This window comes from Osmia lignaria, chromosome 9 (assembly GCF_051020975.1).
Source record: "Osmia lignaria lignaria isolate PbOS001 chromosome 9, iyOsmLign1, whole genome shotgun sequence".
Classification (NCBI taxonomy): Eukaryota; Metazoa; Arthropoda; class Insecta; order Hymenoptera; family Megachilidae; genus Osmia; species Osmia lignaria.
This window is the reverse complement of record NC_135040.1, coordinates 9,473,524-9,494,296: the sequence shown is the minus strand read 5'-3', so window position 1 is coordinate 9,494,296 and position 20,773 is coordinate 9,473,524. Positions and strand designations below refer to the sequence as shown.

Here is a 20,773-nt window from a genome sequence, read left to right as displayed (position 1 = left end):
AACAATTTTACGGTCGTCATTAAAGCGACTATAAACGTCTAAAAAGCAATGTCTATGTAAAGCTTAGAGGTGTACAGCGAAACGTTAGTTCTATGTTGAATATCCAGACAGGAATAGCTGTGAGCAGCTATGAAGCGCCACGAAGGACTGAATTTTGCAAGGTTTTTTTTCTCTTAGCTGACAACGGAAGAGTTAGCACGTGCGGGGCTCGCTTTCATAGGCGCGCAATTACGGCAAACACGCTGCTTTTACGCGTAAAGGATCGCCATGCGGTTCGTTCAGCTGGGAAAGATAGTGATTTGCAGGCTCGCCGAACGAACGATGCCCTGGTAATAGAGGCTAAGATTACGAACAAGTTGTTTGGCTTCTCTGAAAGATCGATAGCCATCGACGCATAATACCGTGCTTCAATGCTATTGTACTTTAAGCTCGTGATCGTCGCTCGTCTAGGAAAAATCCTTCCTCTTTCACCCGCCATCTTGTAAGGAAACGCACGGTTTCGTAACGAGAACCGACGATCTTCTCCCTTTTCATAGCTGAATATTGTCCGAACGCATTTGTTAATCCAGTATTCAGCGAAACGCTAAAAATATCGATAGAAACGATGGTACCGAAGAATTTGTGATGGGTAAAAAATATCTTGGTTCTCCGGTGAGTCTCGGAACCGATTCGAACGCTGTGAAACGTTACGATCTAACATTTTACGATCGAACTCCCCCAAAGTCTGATAATATCCCCGGGAATAAATCTTGGTGACAGGGTTTAAAGAGCCTTTGCACACGTGCATACGCGAGTTTCAGCTCTCACGCCTCCACTTAGGGCTCGTGAGATTTCCAGAGTGTGTTGTGTACCGGATTCATGAAAGTTTGCTTTCCTTTTTGTTTCAGGTAAGGCAGTTCTTCCTTTGCGCCGTTCCCTTTGTCACGTGGTTCGTCTGTGGTAATGTATTGAAAATGTGCTGATACTCGACAATTATTTTATTAATTAAGAAAAGAAGATTAAATTATTGATCTAAAGGTTAAGGTCCTTGCATTCATTCCCAAAGCGTTTATCAGAATTTCGAGGCTCGCATTCACGACCACCCAAGGGTTCGAAAGTTGCAGGTGGTAATCGTCCGGCTAAATATGCGCCTCACGTTTCCCGAAGCATCGCCATTCATCGCCGCGTAAATACGGACGTTTTCAAAGTGTACCGGTGCGAGCGGAGAGTATGGGGTTGGAACGAGCCGGAATTTCTACGATATTTACCGCCTCGCGATTCCGACTGTCGTGTAATGACCGTTGATTAAGGGCTATACCTTTTTCTCTTTCGTCGTATTCATTGGGTCTGTATTTAGTTGATTAACACGTTTCTGATGCTTTGATTTCTTCAGAATTTATTTTCTAATTTGAATGTGAGAAACATTTATCCAGCTGTAAATTTCAGTCTCTCGCACCTAATAATTTCACAGGAAGGACTTATTTTCCCCGTAAAAACCCGACGAAATATATCATTTGCCCTGGGTTGATTATAATGATCACTCGCGATCGGTTGATAAAGATGATTGTGGACCACTGGCTACCGTTCCGCCTGTACCGGTAATTTGAATAAAACATATTCGTCGTCCCGTTCGCATCGTAGCCCGCGGCTTTTCTACAGCCGCTGATTAATTCACAGCTCATTCAATACACGCCAGTTTATCGGTAAACGCGTCAATTTACAACGTCGTTGCTCGCAAGGTTTGCCCTTCCGGCCGAAATTAGCGATGCCCACCCAGGCAATCGCAGCATCCAGATTCCGAACTAACTCGCCAACATAAAAAAGCTATCGAAGCTGGGAACTTTACTTTTTAAATTCGCGAAAAGGTGAAATGGAAATTTTTCATCCGTCCGTAGAGTCGGCGACGCACGGTAGTTGGAACCGCGGTTCTTTATCTCAGCTACGAGTGGCAAAAACTAATGAACCTGCTAATAATTTGCATCCATCCGAAACAAATAGTTTCCTCGGCGCAGGCCGTGTTATACATGAATTGCCGTAATTTTCCAAGTGTGTTATACAGGGATTACCTGTTCTACCAGTCGCGTAATCTACTTGAAAATACACAAATTGTCGAGGAATAATCTAGCAAGAAGAATCATCCTGTTCATAGCGGTCGTGTATCGATTCAACGGTCGCTAACGAGCGGGAAGCATCCTGTTTGCGGCGCGGCTTCTTCGGGTTCGATAACGTACAGCGTGTCGGGCGTATCGTGGAACGAGCCTAGGCGTCTCGGAGAATAATCGTTATCGGCGCGCCGCCCTCGCTTCGTGAGAACCGAGCCAGATAAACTAATGACGAATCCGTGCAACCGCGTGTAAAAGTGGCCGAGAATCGGACTTTCTTCTGCTCACCGAGCTCCCGGTTGATACGATAAACGAATGATGCATCGCGGTTTGGATCCATGGATCCCGAAGCGGCCACCGATCCGCGTACAGATCGCTCGCCTCCGCCTCGCGTTTGAGAAATGCTCGTACGTGGGTGGACCGACGGACGTGGATTGATTGCTTACCTTACGACTACACGTTCCCGGTTGATATAGAAATTTCTGGGCTGCTTTCAATCTAGCCTTTCGTTGTTTGCTTTACCTTTAATTTAATATCGTTTTTCGATCAATCATTTAGCTGGAAATCTGTGTTAACGATTTGTTCACAGAGAACGCTGCTTAGGCTTTTGATAAGGATTTAATTTTTCTTTTTCTTTCTTTTTAAAGTTTTATAAGTATGACTATACTGTGACTTTAATTCTCATTAAGAAATTCGATCAAGTCGAGCAGTATGTACTCGGTGCAGTGCGGTGCATCGTGTGAAACCGTCGATGAAGAAGGGCAAAGGGTCCGGTTCGTCCGCGAGCGGCAAAATAAGAACAGAAACAAGGCCCCCAGGGTGGCGATCAGGGACTATAGGTGCCCGGAGATGCTCATAAATCTTGTCCTAACGCTCGGTTTATTACTTGTAATCAAGCAACCATGAATTCTGCTGAAATCACCTACGTTATATAGTCAGCCACGCTGCTGCCTTCTACTTATCCTCCCTTTGCGATGCATCAACCCTTGGCTTAAGAGTTCGCTACTGGCCCCGGTATCCTCCTCTATCCTTCGTTTTTCCACCTTTCAAAGCTTTACCCCTCGGTTACGTTACCTTCTTTTCCCTTCGTTCGACTGCGAGCAAATCGCTCAGGGGGATCCAGGTAACGAGTTCTCGGCGATTGAATAAATTTGTCGGGAATTACCACCGTGAAATAATACCGTTATTAGAGGGGAACACGGTCTATTATTATTTCTTCGATCCTTTCGACCGATTCGTAGCCTTGTTCGTGTACTTTCGATGGTTCTGATGATTGAATTACATTACACTCGACTCTCGTTGTATCGCCGCGGACGGGGCTGTATGAGCGGAAAATTGTTCAAACTTCCAAGCTCATATTTAGAAAGGGAAAAGGAAAATAGAACCGTGCCATTCCATTCTGGCCAGCTGATATTTTATAGAAATTTCTATTTGGCAAACTTATTTGTATGTTTCGCTTCTGTGAAACATGTAATAAATTTACAAGTAAAAGATGAAAAGATGAAATCTCCTCCCATCGTATCGCCCGGGCGCATAGGATGTAAAAAGAAAGTAGAAACAAGCCACGCGAATGACCATTCACGTCTCAGGTGAGGCAAATTAATTCCGATTAGCGTAGCTCGCTCGTATCGATCTCGATCTCCGCTCCAGATACCGCGACCAGTTTGCGTAACACCGGTATTCAATATTCCTCCCTCCCCCTTCCGCCCCGTTTGCTCAATAAATAACGCCGTTAACCGGACGTTCTCCGATGATCTTCAAACGTACCGACTTGTTTTTTCGTCTAATCGCCGTTTCCCTCGGCCGGGTGTCCATTATCGACGCTTTAGCGTGCTTAATAGCCGCAACAGGCAACCGGTGAGACGGGAAGCATAATTCTAGCCATTCATTAGTAACAGTGATTTTTCAGTGAAAGGTAAGACTTGTAGGGAGAGAGTGTACCTTTCGAATGAGCTTGTCTTCCCTCTAATTATATAGGGTGCCGATCGGAGGCGTGTAAAAAAGAGACTGTTATGTAAACAGGCTGCTAATGAAACATGGAATAGAAAAGAAAAAGAAACATTGAAATAGTTTATTAAACGATCGAGAGGAACATTGAATAGGTGGAAGGTGTTGCAGTTTGTATAAATTGTTTGATACATAGAATATTAGTGTAGCTTGTTAAAATGTTTCTCACGCGTCATCTTATACGAGATCCGATCGTCGTTTTCCACCGGACAGGAATTCCTACGGGGTTAACGTCGTCGATGGGGATATAAACAATGCCCATTCCCCGTGGTTTTTATCGTCGACCGCCGGCTGCTTTGCGACCGGTGAAATAAAACCGAGTAACGGGAGCACCTCCCGCGGAGTTTTGGAAATCGGACGAGCAGGGCCGGGTTTTTTCGCGGTACGCCGTCGACGGGGCCCGCTGAGCTTCGATGGTCATTACCTTTACGATCAATCACACCGCTCATTATCTTTTAAGAGCAGCGTTACGCGGTGCTCGTTACTCGTTACTGCGGATCCCTTGTTGTTCGCAAGCTACGAAAGCGCCCTTCGCAACTTACCATTACACGCGAACGACGCAACTTCTTCGTTACTTTGTAATTTTCCTTCGTTCTTATCAACTGGTATACGGTGGTTCGAAGAATACGATCGCTGGAAAAACTGAGAAACCATTGACGGCCATGTCGGCCAGGTTTTGTCATTCTGAACGCATGTTTCTATCTGTCTCCATCGACACACATTTTCGCGCCGTTTATTCCGCTTATCACAGATCGTATCTATCGTCGGCACCAGGACACCTGTCCGACCAACGCGACAAAACGTTTCACCTGTCACGCGCAATCAAGCGTAGAAACGAATCTGACGAAGAGAAAGAGAGATAGAGAAGAGAGGGCAAAGCGCCACCCAAAATCATCGGTGGTGTTGGTGAAACCGCGGTTACTCGTAAATCACCGAAAACACGCGTGTTGGGGATCGCTTTCAGCCGCGATAGAGTCACAATTAGTGGCTGTCCGTGATCAATTAATAACAGCCTCGAAGCGGCAAAAGGTTGAGCACGGTCTCCTCTCTTGGCACTCGACGAGCTGTCGCTCATCGTATCCGCTAATTAATCCGTGCACACTCTCGCGACGATTAATCACACCTCGGTGATTCGTTTATCCGTCGATCGCGTCCTGTTATTACGTGTCGCTGAGCAAACTCGAAGGATGAGTCTTAGTTTTTCTTTAGAAAGAATCGGTGAAGAAATTTCATTCGATTGGGTAACGTGGCTCATGAAAGTCTCGCTAATTTTTATGGAAGTCAATCAGTCGTTGATATCGTAGAAAAATTTTCTCATTTCGGTCTATAAAGTCAGAGGAAAATGAATGATCTCAGACAATTATTACCGAACGAAAGATACGACATAATGGGTCAGTGAAGGCGAGTCACGTGACAACCTACGATTACTTCTAACTAACGCTTCTAAGCGTTTCTCTAAGGAAGAGACGATAGAAAGTGAGAAACACTATAATTATCGTGACCGTTCGATTTCGATCGTGCTTAAGATACCCTTGACTCGATCATTCAATCGCCGAGTCTTTTCGAATACTTGCTTTCATTAGGTGTTGTTCAATTGGACAACGTACAGTTAACGCCTCGATTTCGATTCTCCTTTGAAAAGATAATAAAATCCTATAGGAGTGAAAGTTTTTCTGGAATTCAAAGAATCTTTTGCTCCTCAGAAAATTCGGATACCTAAACACCTTCCAATCTAATTAACGCTTCGAAATCTGTGGGAAGCTGTCTGTTAATTCGCGGGCACATAATCCGTGGCTCGAGCGAGTAATTGAAAGCGTGTCGCGCACTGGAGCGTATAATGAGAGGGCGAATGGGAAATAATGGTGGACGGAGGATGGAATCACGGTACCGTGGCGCGTGATGTCCGCGAGTCACGAGCTGGCATTTCCGCAGCGGTTCCGCAGACGTGACGCGTTCTCTTCCACCTTCTCTTACGTGCCTCGTAGATCCAACTCTCTCTCTCGCTCGCTGCTTTTTCTTCCATCCTCGTCGCGCGACCAAGAAGACCGGCCACGTGATATTCGGCATTGGAAATGCATGTCGCGAAACGTTCTCTGCAGGCGACTCACGCTCCATCGGCGACGATTTATAAACGTTAATGGGTTAATATCGCCGGTTCCTGGCGGATCGCGAGCCAATGGAACGTCCGATCACGTAGCAACGGATCGGTGACGAAAAAAGGTGCAGATTGATGAGCGCAAACGAATAATCTATGGCTTCATATTCATCCAGGAGGTCCCCGTCAACGAATCAGGGGCGTCGTCCAGCCTCCTCGTTTTATATCACGGTCGTTTGGTTACTCTGCCATCGGGCAAAACACGAATTCTTGCGCCGACCCGCCATGTTTAAAAGATCACCGCGTTGCGTTACGCTGTCTCGAGAGTGCCCTTTGCCGGACTTTAATCAGGGATCGCCGCGAATTAATGCCCTTGATTATTACTATTCACGATTTATTATGGTTACGGTGGAGGAGAGCTCGTATCGCCATATTTCTTCCAGGAGACAAAGAATCTTGAACGGTACACCCAAGTTTCACCCCTCGTTTGATCGACTTCTTCTTTTTTTTTTTTTTTTTTTTTTTTTTTACAATATCCTTTGAATGTTAAGAGTTCAGGTGCGCAGATAGGGGAACGCGACAAGAGAGTCACAGTTGGTTGGAATCGCGGCAAGATCGGTTCTCGGAAGCGGCAACGGTCGATCGGTGTCGCGGTGAAGTTATCGCAGCGCGAGAAATCCTAGGATCGGAAAAAGGGCGCGAAAAAGCCGTGGGAAAGTATCCGCGCGTAATCCGGATGAGCGGGTGCTCGTACGGGGCGAGTGGAGCGCGGAGTCACGTGGAGGATGAAGGCAAGAAGGGAATCGCGACCGGTGGTCGAGACCGAGAGGACAGGAATCTTGATACTTTGCTCGAGCTGGTGCGTAGCTACGCGCCTCGACAAGCGGATCGATAGGATCGATGTTGGTAGTAACGAATCGTGGACGCAACACGAGCCGACCGGGATTGATGGATCTGCGTCCGGCTTTTCGTGTGCGCATTGTTCGTAACGTCGTCGGGAATCATCTTGGCTTCGAATAGGGAACGCGTCCGAAAGGGTGGACGAGAAAAACCGTGGAACGTGACCGGTCGAATTTTATGGCTGTCATATTTATGGCATGCGAGCTAAGCGGACTTGCTATTAGAAAAACTCACCGGTGGAGGAATTAATAAGTACACACGTCAGTGACGAAATTCGTTTTGTCGCGGCAACCCGATTAGGTTGATTTTGATTTGTTTCAGAAGCTATCGAATATTAACTCGGTACCCGAACCGATTCGAGTCTCAAGTATCTGACAACTTAAAAATTGTTGATTTTTTTTTAGTAACGAAAGTTGGAATTTGGATGTTTTAAAGACAAAATGGATGGACAGTGTTTACGAGTTGCAAGAAAGAAGGGAAAGGTAACGGTGAGGAGTGTTCGGGACGAGTGTGCACGCACGATCGACAGATCGAAGATAAACGCTCGATCCGACAGGAACATCTCCTCGTTTGCGCCGATCACGTCGGACAAACGCGACCGGGAGAACGCACGAGTTTCTCGGTTGCGTGTAATCCCTTCGGACGAACCACCTTAAGGACTGTCGTCGAATCAAATTCCAAATCGACCGACCATCATTTCATTTATTTTTCTTTAAAAATGTTTGAAGTTCACATTCGCGGTTGAAAAGTTCAACTTGCCCTAGCGTTTGTCCCAGGTTTAGGGCATAGGCCAGATCGAAAGAGGGATCGATTGATCGATGGCTTCGTGTAGTTATAACACGCGACTACTCAGACCCGATCCTTAACTTGTTAGCCGCGATTGCCGACCTGTGATTAAGGTAACGGTAGTCATCAATTCGGCCGCGTGATCGTTAGCCTGTCAGTTGACGACCGACATTTAAGAGGTGGCCGCCGTGAAATCGGTCGACGTAATTTGCCACCGTGCGACGGTTGCCAGACGCGTAAACGACCTCCACAGTTTACTCCAATAATATTTTATCGATTTCCTCTCGTTGATTAAAAAATAATAAAAGAGTTTGATACAATGTACAAATTTTATATCTTTGAAAATCCAAGGATTACGCTATTTTATAGCATTTGTATTTTCTTAATCAAAGCAACTTAGAAGTCTCCAATTATCCTCTCTCTTATCTGCAAACCAGAATCCTCCTCAAAGAAGAACGCTTATCGCCTGCTAACGAGTCGCTAACGAGATTCAATTTCACCTATTTTTTCTACCTTTTCTCCTTGCAATTTGTTCACACCTGGTCTTTTTCTAACAAGTTGTCTCGTTATTAATCGAGAATACATTCCCAGGAAATTATGAAAAATTTCCAAAAGCCGCGATTATCGCGGGCTTCGTGTAAAAACGAGCAATGGAAGCTTAAAAAATAATCGACGTTTCTCAACGTGGTCGCGATGCAAGTTGCTCTCGAAACCTAATTACGCCGAGCAACAGGCCGTCGTTAATATTCAATTAATCATCGACTGGGCGTTACGCATTTTCTTGATAATTATCGAGCAGCGCCGATAATCGTTTCATCGATTCACCTTCGCGATTGGTCGATCGACGGCATACGAGATTTCTGTCGCGAGCAGTTGCTTCCGTGGATGCACGTGGAACGTTTTTTTTTAACCCAGGAATTTTATTAATCATTCAAATTGATTTTCAATAAAGACTGGCGATAAATCCTCTTAAAAATATATTATAACATGCGAGTTGCCCTATGGGCGCCGAATTGCCCGGGCTCGATGTAAACTCGCGACGCGAGTATCCCTTCTTACGATTTTAAAGCGCGACTTGATCGATTATTCATCGACAAGGAATATCGGGTTCGTGACTCGAGGCTATTAATCATCGATCGCGATTAATAGCGATTTGCGGAAGTCCGAACAATATGTGGAAGTAGAGTGACGTCACAGGGATGATTAAGATAGCACCCTTCGACGATTTAAATTGAGCCTTTTCAGCGACTGCCTCGAATCGGCCGCGGACACGGTTCATTATAATCCATCACGGTCGACGTAAATAAAATTTATACACCAGCCTCGGAGAAGTAAAAATCTCTTCGATGACCTGGATAGATTGTATCCTTTCGTGTTCAATATGTTTTCGGCTTAAAGTGTTTCTCCTCGATTACGAAACAAAAAAACAATGATTACTAAGCATTAACGCTTTCGATGCGTTTTTTTTCTAGCGATCCAGAAGTGGATAATATTTTGTAGAAGTTCAATGGGTTTTCGAGAACTGTACCTTTGACCAAAGACAGGGCGTGTTTTGAAACGAACACCCAAGGTAGGAGAACGATCGGGTTTAGATGTCACCTCATCTAAACGAGCGAGTTTGCAACAAGCCTGAAGGAATTTGCTTGCAACATTGCTTAAACTTCCTCTACAACGGTGACTCGATAATTTGACGAGCCGGCTTGATTGACGGCTGCGAGAGTAATTCGACTTGTTAATTGGTGAATCTTAATGAGGGCGTTGCGCAAAAATTTCCTGCTCGTCATCCTGGAATTTTGGAGAGTCAAGTTTGAACGCAAACCGTGAGAAACATTGTCATATGACAAATGAAATTTTTAATCAAGAGTCAGTGGATAAGATAGTAGAATTTTCTTTCTTAGGATAGAGAAACACATTCGTGTTGATTAGGCAATGCAATCAAGTTCTCAGAATTTCTTAAACCCTTCACGTGAATCAATAATTAATTCAGGGAACTTGATATTCAAGCCGAATACCGGTAGAGCCTTTCCTATTCGGAAATATCTGGTCGTGTTTGTAGTCCACGATCTCCCTTTCCAATTAGGATCTAATTAACCGGCGTTAGCTGTTCGTTACGATGCGTTAATTAGCTTAGGACACGTGCGTAGGAATTAGATATCGTAGGATTCGAGAGTAGGTGTGAATCACGCTTGATACGACGCTTTGCTGCAACGTCCCGGCCACGATTTTGTCCGCTGACGATCATAGATTAAGACGAGATGGAAGGAACGGTTATGTCTTATGACAAATGTAATCTTCATCGTGACAGCTCAATCTATAAGCCGGCCTTGTCCTCAAGAATAAACATTGATACTCGCCTCTCTTCGAGCCGTCCGATTCCTCTGATTGGCTCCTATCTAAGTGGGCTATCCACCTTGGTGTTTCATTTCAATTTGTCACTTCCACCGTGGACGTTGAGTCTTCTCTTCATGAACATCTTTCTCTTTCATCTCGCGTTTCACCTTTACTCGTTCGTCAACTTCCTTCGTTACGAGGCTGACCTCTTTAACCCTTTGCCAGTCTCGGCGTTCAGTTTCACTCTGATGCATTGATTTGTTATAAAGCTCGAGGAATCACTGTCGATTTAGCATAAACGTTGACAGGAGCGTATCGAATATGAATAATAACAGATCCGATAGAGGAAGGCGGTGCCGATCGAAGCAAAAAAGTACCCCGTCACTTGTCACGCGAGATGAGTTCACCGATGAAGATAACAAAGGTTAAGCCCGTAAGTGGTTAATGGTTGTACCGTGTGAAACAATTTAAGTCAGACAGCCTGCTACTACTTACGCTCGGGATCGAGAAGGTCGTCTGATCTGAGGTACGACGCTTGTTTTCTCTGTTTATGTATGTCGAATAAAAAAGTGGGTCCTTTTAGAAAATTTCCGACCAAAATTTTTAGGTATCTGCACACCCCTGATGGATTGTTCGAACAAATTTTGATCGAGTTTCTGTAGACAATAAAAATCAAAGTTAAATCGTAAAACAAAGTGAACCGGATGATTCGCAACGCTCATCAACAATGCATTAACACGCGAGGAGAACGTGATCCTATAATCGCAGCGAGCATCGCGATGGTACCGTTAAGCGAAGAAGAGGCGCGAATGAATTGTCCCGATCAACATTAACCCTTTTCTTTCGGGAGATACCACACCCGACTCGTTCGTCGTCAAATTATATATTCGCGATTGCGTCGACACGGTTTTTTCCTCGTTTCACGACCTTAATTATCGGATCATCTCATAAATAATCCGACACCAGTGGATCGGTGGTCGAAAGTCCACCTTCCGATTCATCACTTTTCTGTAGTAAATGAATTTTCATTGGCTGCAGTTTGCAAGATGAATTTTCTCTTTATCTATTTAATAACCCTTCTTTCGCAAGAAGGAAGTAATTTTTCCATGGACCGGCGATGCCTTTCTCCGAAGGCGGTTGTTAAAAGCGAAGAGCGAAGGGCGCAACGAGCTAATTATGCGTCGTATGCGAAGGAAGATTTATCGCGTTTGCATTTTCCATGGTGCTCGGTGGTTCACCTACGTGTATCAGCTTCCTCCCTTCCCTCACGGGGGCGTAGGTGTACCCTGACGACTTAATATCACGATTCATGGAAGCTCTTTTTCTCCCTGCCAACTACGATAAATCCATGCTCGCGGCTGAATCTTCTTAACGACGTTGAGAATTTTCTCCTCGTTGAAAAGTCAAGCTAAAAATTCATCGTTACTTAAGTATCGCAATTGATGAGTTCATGGAAATTTTCTTCGATCAACGTAGGGGTATACTCCGTTCAACGAAAGAACAACCTCAGTTTTCGACCGATCTGCGCATCCCCCACCATTACCTATCGATCCGGCGCATACGTTGGACAGAGTTTAGATTGATCAATTTTGGCTCTAAGCCATCACTAGAGAAAGTTGAATGAAAAAAAAAATATAAGAAATCAGTGGTGGATGAAACTATCAAGAGGCTGTACCGTAACATTGGTAAAGATTCAAGAAAATATCGCGGCAAGATAAACAATCTCTCCCACGCCAAGATCACCGATCGATGCTAATGAAGGAGCACTCGGTGCTGGTTTCTCCACGAGTACGATCTCCGTTTTACGAACGTCGCTTTCTTTCTTTCTTTTTCGAAGCAGCGGCTTGCGTGCGCCACAGAGGTTCGCTCGAACGCGTGCGAGACCGGAAAGTTGGATTTTCGACGATGAACGTGGGCGTCGGGTAATGGTGCGACGATTATTAATGGGCCTAGGGAAATGTCTCTTTTCGTGCGCCACGAAAGCTTTCGTGTCTCGGATCACAAACTTTCTCGAGTATTTAATTTGTTGCGAGAGGAGGTACTTGGAAATCGATACGAAGCGAAGTCAATTCAGAATTTTTATTATAATATATCAGGCATGTGTTCATAATTGAACTCGCGTTTAAGCTAATCGATCCTCGAGCGTTCTCCGCAACATGTCTCGACCGTGAGAAATCGCTCGAGGATTCTCGCGCTTCCCTGTCGTACATTCTGTAGATATTTCGCGAACGATCCTCGTGATTCTCGAATTCTTCGCTATATTTTTCCCGCTCTTCAGGCATCTTTGCTATTCCGCTTGATATTACGTTCTTACCAGAAGCTGTTACACTGGACGAAGTGAGTACTTTGTCCGACAGTCAGCTCGATTCCTGCGTCTGCGATCCATTTATCTAGTCGGAATAAAGAAAGTCGATCTTTCTTCAGAATCTTCTTCACTTTACTTTCGATGCTTTGATTCGTTTAGTTCGATTTAACAATCCACATTCCGAACGTTCGTTTACAGAATTTTCTGCAGGTATTCAATTCAGATCGCTATTTCGCAAAGCTACCGAAACAAGTTAGCCCAGCGTCGGAACATCTCGTTGCCCATGTACATTTTAATATAATTTGAGTCGGAGCCGGAGCATAATCGGGACAGGGATAAGACGCATGCCTTTTCATTGTATCGTACCCGTAGGAATCTGGTTGAAGGGAGGGGAAAGAAGAAGGGCTCCTTTGTGAAAGCAGCCTCAAGAAATCAGGATTGATATAGAGCTGCGGTAGGTTCGCTCGTAACTTTGTCCCGCGGTACCAGAGACGCGGCCTCGATCCATTAATCAGCCTCGTACGAGGCCTGAACCCTGGGTGATTAGCAGGCGTGAACACCGACTCACCATGGATATATACGCGCCATTGGTCGCCATTGTCGACCACCGTGGACGTTCCGCGTCGTCGATTGAGACGTCCGTCTTCTTCGTCCGTTCGAAAATCTCAACCACGAGCCCTGACTTTTTCTTCTACTCTTTGTTGTCCGCCCTTCGCCCATTTCTCATCCCTTCGCATTTTCGCTAGGAGGGTACGAGTCGGAATCAAATCAGGCTTCGAAAGGAAAAATGGCGATATGTCTTCCCCTTCGTAGGCTTCCCTGGGTTTCCATAAGCCTCCCCTTCTCAGATTTTTATCCCTTCTCGTAAATGGCCCAAGAATTTCTCTATGTTCCTATTTTCTCTGAAGAAACCTAATTTGATCGCGAGTATACGATACCGTTATGTTTTCGTTAGCCTAATAGAACTTTTCTCTTCCTCATCCTGATGAATTATGAATTTAAAAAGGAACTTGGGGCTAATGAGGTTCGTTTACCGAATCGATCAAAATCCGTACGTCTGAAGCGCCGAAAACGAAGGAGGCTGGCAATATGAGAAGCAATTACTTAAGCATCATTTTTACGAACAGACGGCCGCAATTACGCCGGAAGGGATCTCGATTTCTGACGTTCAGTCAGGAAACGATTTATTTCCCCCCTTACGGTACCCGTGGGCCGGCGCTCTTCAAAATAAGCAGCTAATTGTACGACGATTTAGCCGGGGAAACCACCCAGTACGAGCGAAACGTTCCCCTGTCTCGTGGGTGTAACTTACGAGGTAATCAACGTGCTTGTAAATTAAGAGACGGCGGTAAAGCTTCTCCTAAGCTTCTTCCCGCTCTCCTGAGTTCTCGACAATTTTCACGCGGATTTTTCACCAACACCTTAACGCGCAGTAAACGCGTGTAATTTCTAAACGATCCGGTGTAAAAATTTAGGGAGAAAGTTACACTACGTTATTCCCACGAGAATTATTAATGACAATCTGGTGATTAACCTTAGAAAATAATCTATCGTTCAGAACCGACGCACCTCCACTCGTTATTCTGTCAGAAACACTAAAGCATCCCATAACTCAGAACGCAGCGGTGGAATGGTTTCACAGAAGAGGAAGAAGAAGGCAGTAGCCGGTGTATCAAGGATGGTTCGATGCGAACAGCTCTAGAACGAAGTGGATCGGTAGAGGCAGGGAATTCGGTAGTTAGAACCAGGCGAACGCGTTCATTTTCTCCATTGCGATTGCACGGTTGCCAATGATAAACGACGAAAGCAGTAAAAGAAGCGTAGCCGGGTATACAGGAATAATTTGCTACCGGCTCGCGGCTCGCGTTGCCACGTCCTTTTCATTAAACTTCCGAAACGCCGCTAATATTCCCAATTATTATCTTGTATTCCCGCGGGATAATTGAGCGGCGTAGCGGAGTACGAGAAATGGTCGGACAGGGCTACCGGCCGCGAGAAACGACGCGAAGAGAAAAAGGAAGAGAAAGGAAGACAGGAACCGGCAAGCCGCGGCGCCGTGGCGCGAGATGATGAAGAGCCCTACGACGATTCGCTAATAACCTGCTATCAGTGCTGTAAAACGCTTTTTGCTTCTCGCCCGATACACAACCCGAGAGAGGGATATTCGCGAACGCGATTTCCGCGCATTCCAGCACCGACGTGGCAATTACACGGAAACACGCACGGTCGCCAGAGCAAAGCGCTGATCGAGTTTCGAGTAATCAGTATACCCGGCCTTGCCCACGGAAAAAATAACCCGACCGCGTCGATTTTCTTAATGATCCGCGACGGGGTAAGCAGCCCCGTACTCACGACTTTTCCGATGATAAACCTGAACCAGCCATCTGAATCTTCTTTTACAGTAGCGTTCTTCTATTTCTGATCGAACGGATTTCAGACCTAGTATCTTTCGTTCTCACATAAATCTCTGGGTATCGGGCTAATCTGTGTCACAATTCAATCTAATGGCGCTCCAAATCAGGGATCAGATCGAACAGGTTGCGCGGTTTAAAGGAGCTGATTACAGAAGTTCCGAGATAAAGCTGGAGATCCTATTTCTGGGATAAGGATTAAATTGAACGGGTCATATGGAGATAAAGTTGTCTTGAAATAAAGTTGATAAACTTTGAGATAAACGGTAGATAACTCGGCTGAATAAATAACCCAAGGGGGGTTGTGAATTTTCTTAACTCGCGGATTTCAGAATCTTCGTAATACTAAAGTGACTAATAAACTTCGTCACCGATCAATTTTATAGCGTCCCAAATCACAAGGATGTTTCAACGCGTTGATAAGACAAACTTCGAGATAAACATGAAGCAGTGTAGGAGATAGGTAAACCGGAGGTACCTTTAGACCCAGTTTCTCACGATTTCAGGTTGATAAACAAGGTGTTACGTGACAGGAATGAGACGCGTTATCGCCGAAACGATGCTATTGGTCTCTTTGTGAGCGTCTTTGAGGGGAATTAGGTTCGATCAAGATCGGTGTCGTTATCGATTCACCGAGTATCCTGGACAGAGGTTAGCAGCTTGTAATTGGAATCATTGATATCTAGATAGCCGGCGTTCGCGTTGGGAATTATTTAAATTAAAATGTAAATTGGATCATCGGCCGCTACCGGTTATTGCTTCCAGTATTTTCTGACGTTGTACATTCGTGATTCAGCCGACTAACTGTTACCTTCACGGAAAGTTTCAGTCGAGATCTCGAGGCTGATTAAGAAATTGAAAGGTGAATCAAATGGAGGATCAAAATGGAACTGGAAGAATGGTTAATGCTGACGAATGTCCCAGATTTGTTAAGATCCACCCGTTAGATGGTCGTGTTGCACAGGATGGGTCTCTACGGGGGTGGCATGTGTGCTGTTGACCCGTCGTGGACCGGTTCGGGTCACTCCTTTTTTCCCTTCTTCATCGAGACCTTTTTTCGTCCCTTCTTCTTCGAGCACCTTGGATATAACCGGGTATGACGTCACGCGAGGAGGCGTGATAACTTATACAGCGGTGCGTGTGTGGGCCCACGCGTGGCACAGCTGTGTACCCGTCAGCCACCACGAACAATTTTCCTCGATTCGGATCTTCGATGATCGGAGGATGGAGATCGATGATCAAGGAAATCATTTTTCACCTAAGAAGGTCCGAGTGCATCGTTGCATTTTCTAATCCAAATGCACCCCTGCGCTTTGTCTCATCCCGGGTCTCTTTCCTCGGCGTTCCGTTTCAATAAAGAATTTCTTTTCGAAGATGAGCAGGGAATGCGATCCCAAGCGAGCAGCCTTACATCCTCGAGAAGGTTAATTAAAGCGAACTCGACGGATGAGCGAAATAGAAAGGGGCAAAAACCTCGCTGACTCGCGGCCGATATGAAAGCGAACGGGCGGAGAAAAAGTTCGTTAAATAATCGATATCGATGCGAATCCTGGAAGCGCGAGGAATGAAATTGCTAATGTTATATCCCCGAGGATTGATCCTGGACTGCTCGCGGTCCCCGTAAGAACTGGCTAATTAATAATTCCAGAGTATCCAGTCGGTGTTGTTTCGTCGTTAAAATCGAACGTGACGGTTCTTTCAGCGCCGTGTTTCCGCGAAACGAACGGCTCGTCTAGATACTCGAAAGAATCGGCCAGCCGCGAAAGAAAGAAAATCGTTCTCTATTCGGGCCTCCCTTGGGGATAGAAGAAAGTTAGGAATGCACAGGGAACGGGTAGATACGGTTCCCTGGAAACGAGAATTCGATCAAACTCCTCCGCTCGTTTCGTCCTTTTTTACGAATTACGATAATACCCCTCTAATTGGCACGATTTGGGATCCTCACCTCGTCAATTAGAGAGGGAAGCATCCTATGACCACCGTCTCAAAATCTTCAGACATTCTCGGTTTCTGAAACGCGGATGATGGATGGAGATTTCGAATCTACGGTTAGAAAAAATTTCCACGGATATGCGCGTCGGTAGCGGGTTATTAGCGAGTCGCGGCAAGGCTGTTCGTCATCTCACGGTTGGCTAGCCGTGGCCAGGCATAAGCTTGCTTTACCGACACGCGACCCACACGCGTACCGCACTCTCCGTCTCTCTTCATCCTCTTTTCCTTCCCTTTTCTCCCTACCTACCATTCCGTCCCGTACTTTTCTCCGACTGTTCCCTCCTGCTGCCGGAGGTGTACCGAGCTGAGCTAGCAAGGGGACAAGACGGAAATAAGATACGACACAGCTGATACGCCTTCGTTCCGTCGATTACGCGCTAGGTGTATGCCAGAGATTGCCGATGATGTCATTTCCAACTATAAACCGCCGCCAAGTGCAACAGCACACCGGCCCCCGCCGCTTTATACGTTCGCGATTTTATGGAGGATAAACGGGCAGGATGATAAGGCAGCACGATATTGGCGATTATCGCTTTTCGACTTGCAGTGTCCATTTTTTTTCATAAAGATACACCCGTAGGTCGTCGACGAGCCGTCTTTACTCTGCTCGTATTTTTCTCCGCGACCATCTTCGTACGCCTGGATCCTGGCTACGTGGGAATTATTTATTTTTACGAGGCGATAAATACGCGCTTTGGACACGATGGAGTAACGACGAGTTCGAGATTCTCTTTGTTCAGAAAACTGGCTGTTTCAGGAAACTTTTGAAATATGTTTGGTATATTCATTCGAATGAAAAACGTCACGCTGGGCGCTGGTTCGTTCGTTAACTCCACGACCTGTATATAGCGTTGTCCCATATTCGAGAACGTAGATGCTCGCGCGTAATTGACTTTTATATTCGAGCCCGGATAAAATCGACACTCGGCTCGCCGTGTATCGCCGTATTGTAACGTGTCAAGTTGCATTGCGAGGCCAGTTTTATTGGCAAGTCGAACCTGACCAACGGATAGTTCCATTGGGCTGGGTCTCGCGATAAGTACACCGGGGAAATAAATTGAAACACATGGTGGCGTTAGACAGAACGAAAGACGTGCATATTGTAATCTCGATGTTGCCGCAAGCATGGCCGGTTGAGTTAGATCGGCTTGTACTTCGAGATACTAGATGAAATAGGCGAAAGGATTTATTATTATACAATTTCCGAGTCTTTCGAAACTATATAAAATATATAGAAGAATCTATATAAATGACATCGCGGTAGGGGAGATTTCAATAAACGAAACGTTTCTCAATTATTTCTTCGCGTTTCGCCAGCTGAATGCCGCCCACGTTGTCTGTCAGCGACTCCTCATCGGCGTACGTTGTTGCGCGAACGTTGCACGCGACGGTATCGATAAGTATCAATTTTTCCGGCAGTCGAGATTATTAATATCCCGGAGGCAGCGCGCGCAGTCAGCATTCCCAACGACATTTCTCACGAATCGATCCGGCGAACGAAAAATGCTCGCTATCGAACGTTAGAAATTTATACCGAGGGCCCTTGTCCGATAAAACAAGGAATTCGAAGGAACGATGAAGTGAAGGGAGGTTTGTCCGAGCGGAGCGAGCTGCGCCCGCGACATCAATCATCCTGGCTGTGCCGAGCAAGACTTTCACCGGCTGTTACGACGCGACGTCCACGTAGCTGCACGAAAGCCCCTCGCTGCTGTTCCACCGTTGCGTATCTGCGACTTTGCTTCCACTTCGAGACAGGATATCAGAGGTGCACGGGTACCCGAAACATAGCAATCGGGGACCAATTCGGAAAAAGTAGGTGAAAGAAACGAAAGCCCCCGCATAAAGAAAAGTTGGTCGTATTCGAAACGAGACTACCCGGTTTCCGTTATAATTCTCGGAGTGCAACTCGGTGTAAAGTAACTCGTTACCACATTGTGCAGTCGATTTGCAAGCCGATTCTCCGAGTTGCACACCGACGATTAACGAGTTGAAATCTCTCAGTCCGGTGAAATCTTGCGAAAAGGAAGAAATCGTCGGGTTCAATTATCCTGCGCGAAGCGGGCTCGTAAAATCGAACGAGCCTCGAGTAATAATTCAGCATTCTCGAAGAGGCGAAAATCGAGAGGATATCTGCGCTCGATGCAAAGGACACGAGTTACGCTTTGCTCGGACCCGGTAGCCTCGAGACGGATCGATTCGCATTCTTTCGACAACGTTCCGCCCACGAACGATCGCGATCCACCTGGAAGAAAACGAACCGAGCTCGCACTGGTATAGGATCAACTGTTCGACGATGATTCAGGCAAATCGATCGGCCGCGGACTCTCTTTCGTCAGCTACATAATGTTCCGCCCACGGTCAATCGTCCGCGAGATCTCGAAGAAAAAAATAGAGAATCGTACGATGAGGAGGGAGCTGACATAGCATCGGTAGCATCGATCGTTGCTACACGATTTTGGTTAATAACGATCCTTCAACAGAGATACCGTTGATGATGTACGAGCTTGATTCCTTTAGGCGAAGTAAGTTTCTTCATCGTTTACCCTTTTCTTCCCTAATAGCCGCTATCTCTTCATTCACATCTAACACTTCGGCCGTGAATCTCTGAGCTAATCTGAAAACAATTTGTTCTCGATATCATATTTCATAATATAACTTCAAGTTTACCTTGTCGCGGACAAGTGGGCTGAACACTTAACTTCTGTCTTCGAACACCCAACGCGTCCCACCCACGATCACCCAGTATAAGATGATGATCCCGGAGAGGAATGAACGGAGGCACCGCACGGTGGAAAGATGGTGAAGAAACTAGGGAGCTGTTGAAAAATAGCATTGATCCAGTGCAATATTTCTTCGGGCGGACTTTATTGAGGGTAGCGAGGGGGGTTGAAAGGAGGGAAGGGAAGTATTGAATTCATCGGTACGCATTGTCGACAAGATATACGAAGCTGGGGGTTACGGGTTAAGTGGAGGCTGGTACCTCCGGTAAATAAGTCTCCCTGTGCGGCTGTTACTCGTGTAGATGTGTGTTGTCTTGGCCCTTACGTGTCTGGAAAGTGCACGCTGCCGGCCGCATAGAGCCAGAGCCACGCTTTCACGGGGCAATTTATAATCGTACCGGGTTCAATGGGACCCGTGTGGGACGGCCGAGAACAAAGGGACACCCTGTGGAAGCTAGGTGGTTGGGTTATTCCACGACCAGCGCGCCACCTCCGCGCGGTCCGCGCTTAATGGATGATTAGTCGCTTCGAGGATCCTCTGCTTCCTGAGACACGGCAAATGAGAAGAGAAAGAAAGCCCTAATGTGATTTTACTGTGAATCAAAAGAGAATCAACGGTGGTTAGTTTGATATTTCTTGCATAAAGTTCGCGGATTACGGGCGGTTGAAACGCAGCTTCCCACGAATAATGCGAACAATTTCGTTTGCTCTATCGAGTCGATCGAAGTCGTGATTCAAAGCATGCTCTGCGGCGAGTACCTTCGAAATAATCGTGCTAGACTGGTGGATGGTGAACGCAGAGGGTGAGGCTGGTGACTGTACGGGAAGGAAACAGAAGAAAGGGCAACAACGAGAAGAAGGAGGTAGAGGCTCACAATAGCCATGCTTTGCCGCTCATTAGAGGCGAGGTCGTAGGTCAGCTGGAACCGGCGCTTTGTGCTCTTCGTTCCTGTAACTTACGTACAAACAATGTCCACGCACGAGGATCCCCTTTTCTGCTTGTACGCGAACGAACCGCACCGCTGGCTGTGTTCGATCCTTTGTCCAAAAGTCAGCGGCGTTAATGAAGGAACTTTTTATTGAGCGAGTTGCATCGTGGGCGTAACCGTGTGCCGCCCAAATGGAGAGCAAAGCATGCGACTAAC

The 20,773-nt window shown here is 46.1% G+C and overlaps 1 protein-coding gene and 1 long non-coding RNA gene across 5 annotated transcripts in view; both read left to right on the top strand.

The window, feature by feature from the left end:
- Nucleotides 1-923, top strand: part of LOC143305674 (uncharacterized) — a 57,923-nt gene extending 57,000 nt beyond the window's left edge. Inside the window, exon 3 of the long non-coding RNA XR_013062754.1 lies at nucleotides 888-923. This is a non-coding gene — a long non-coding RNA (uncharacterized LOC143305674). The remainder of the gene's footprint in view (nucleotides 1-887) is intronic.
- The window catches only part of LOC117603362 (Myocardin-related transcription factor), a 168,775-nt gene that overhangs the window by 77,249 nt on the left and 70,753 nt on the right, over nucleotides 1-20,773 (top strand). The gene's annotated exons all lie outside the window — the stretch shown is intronic.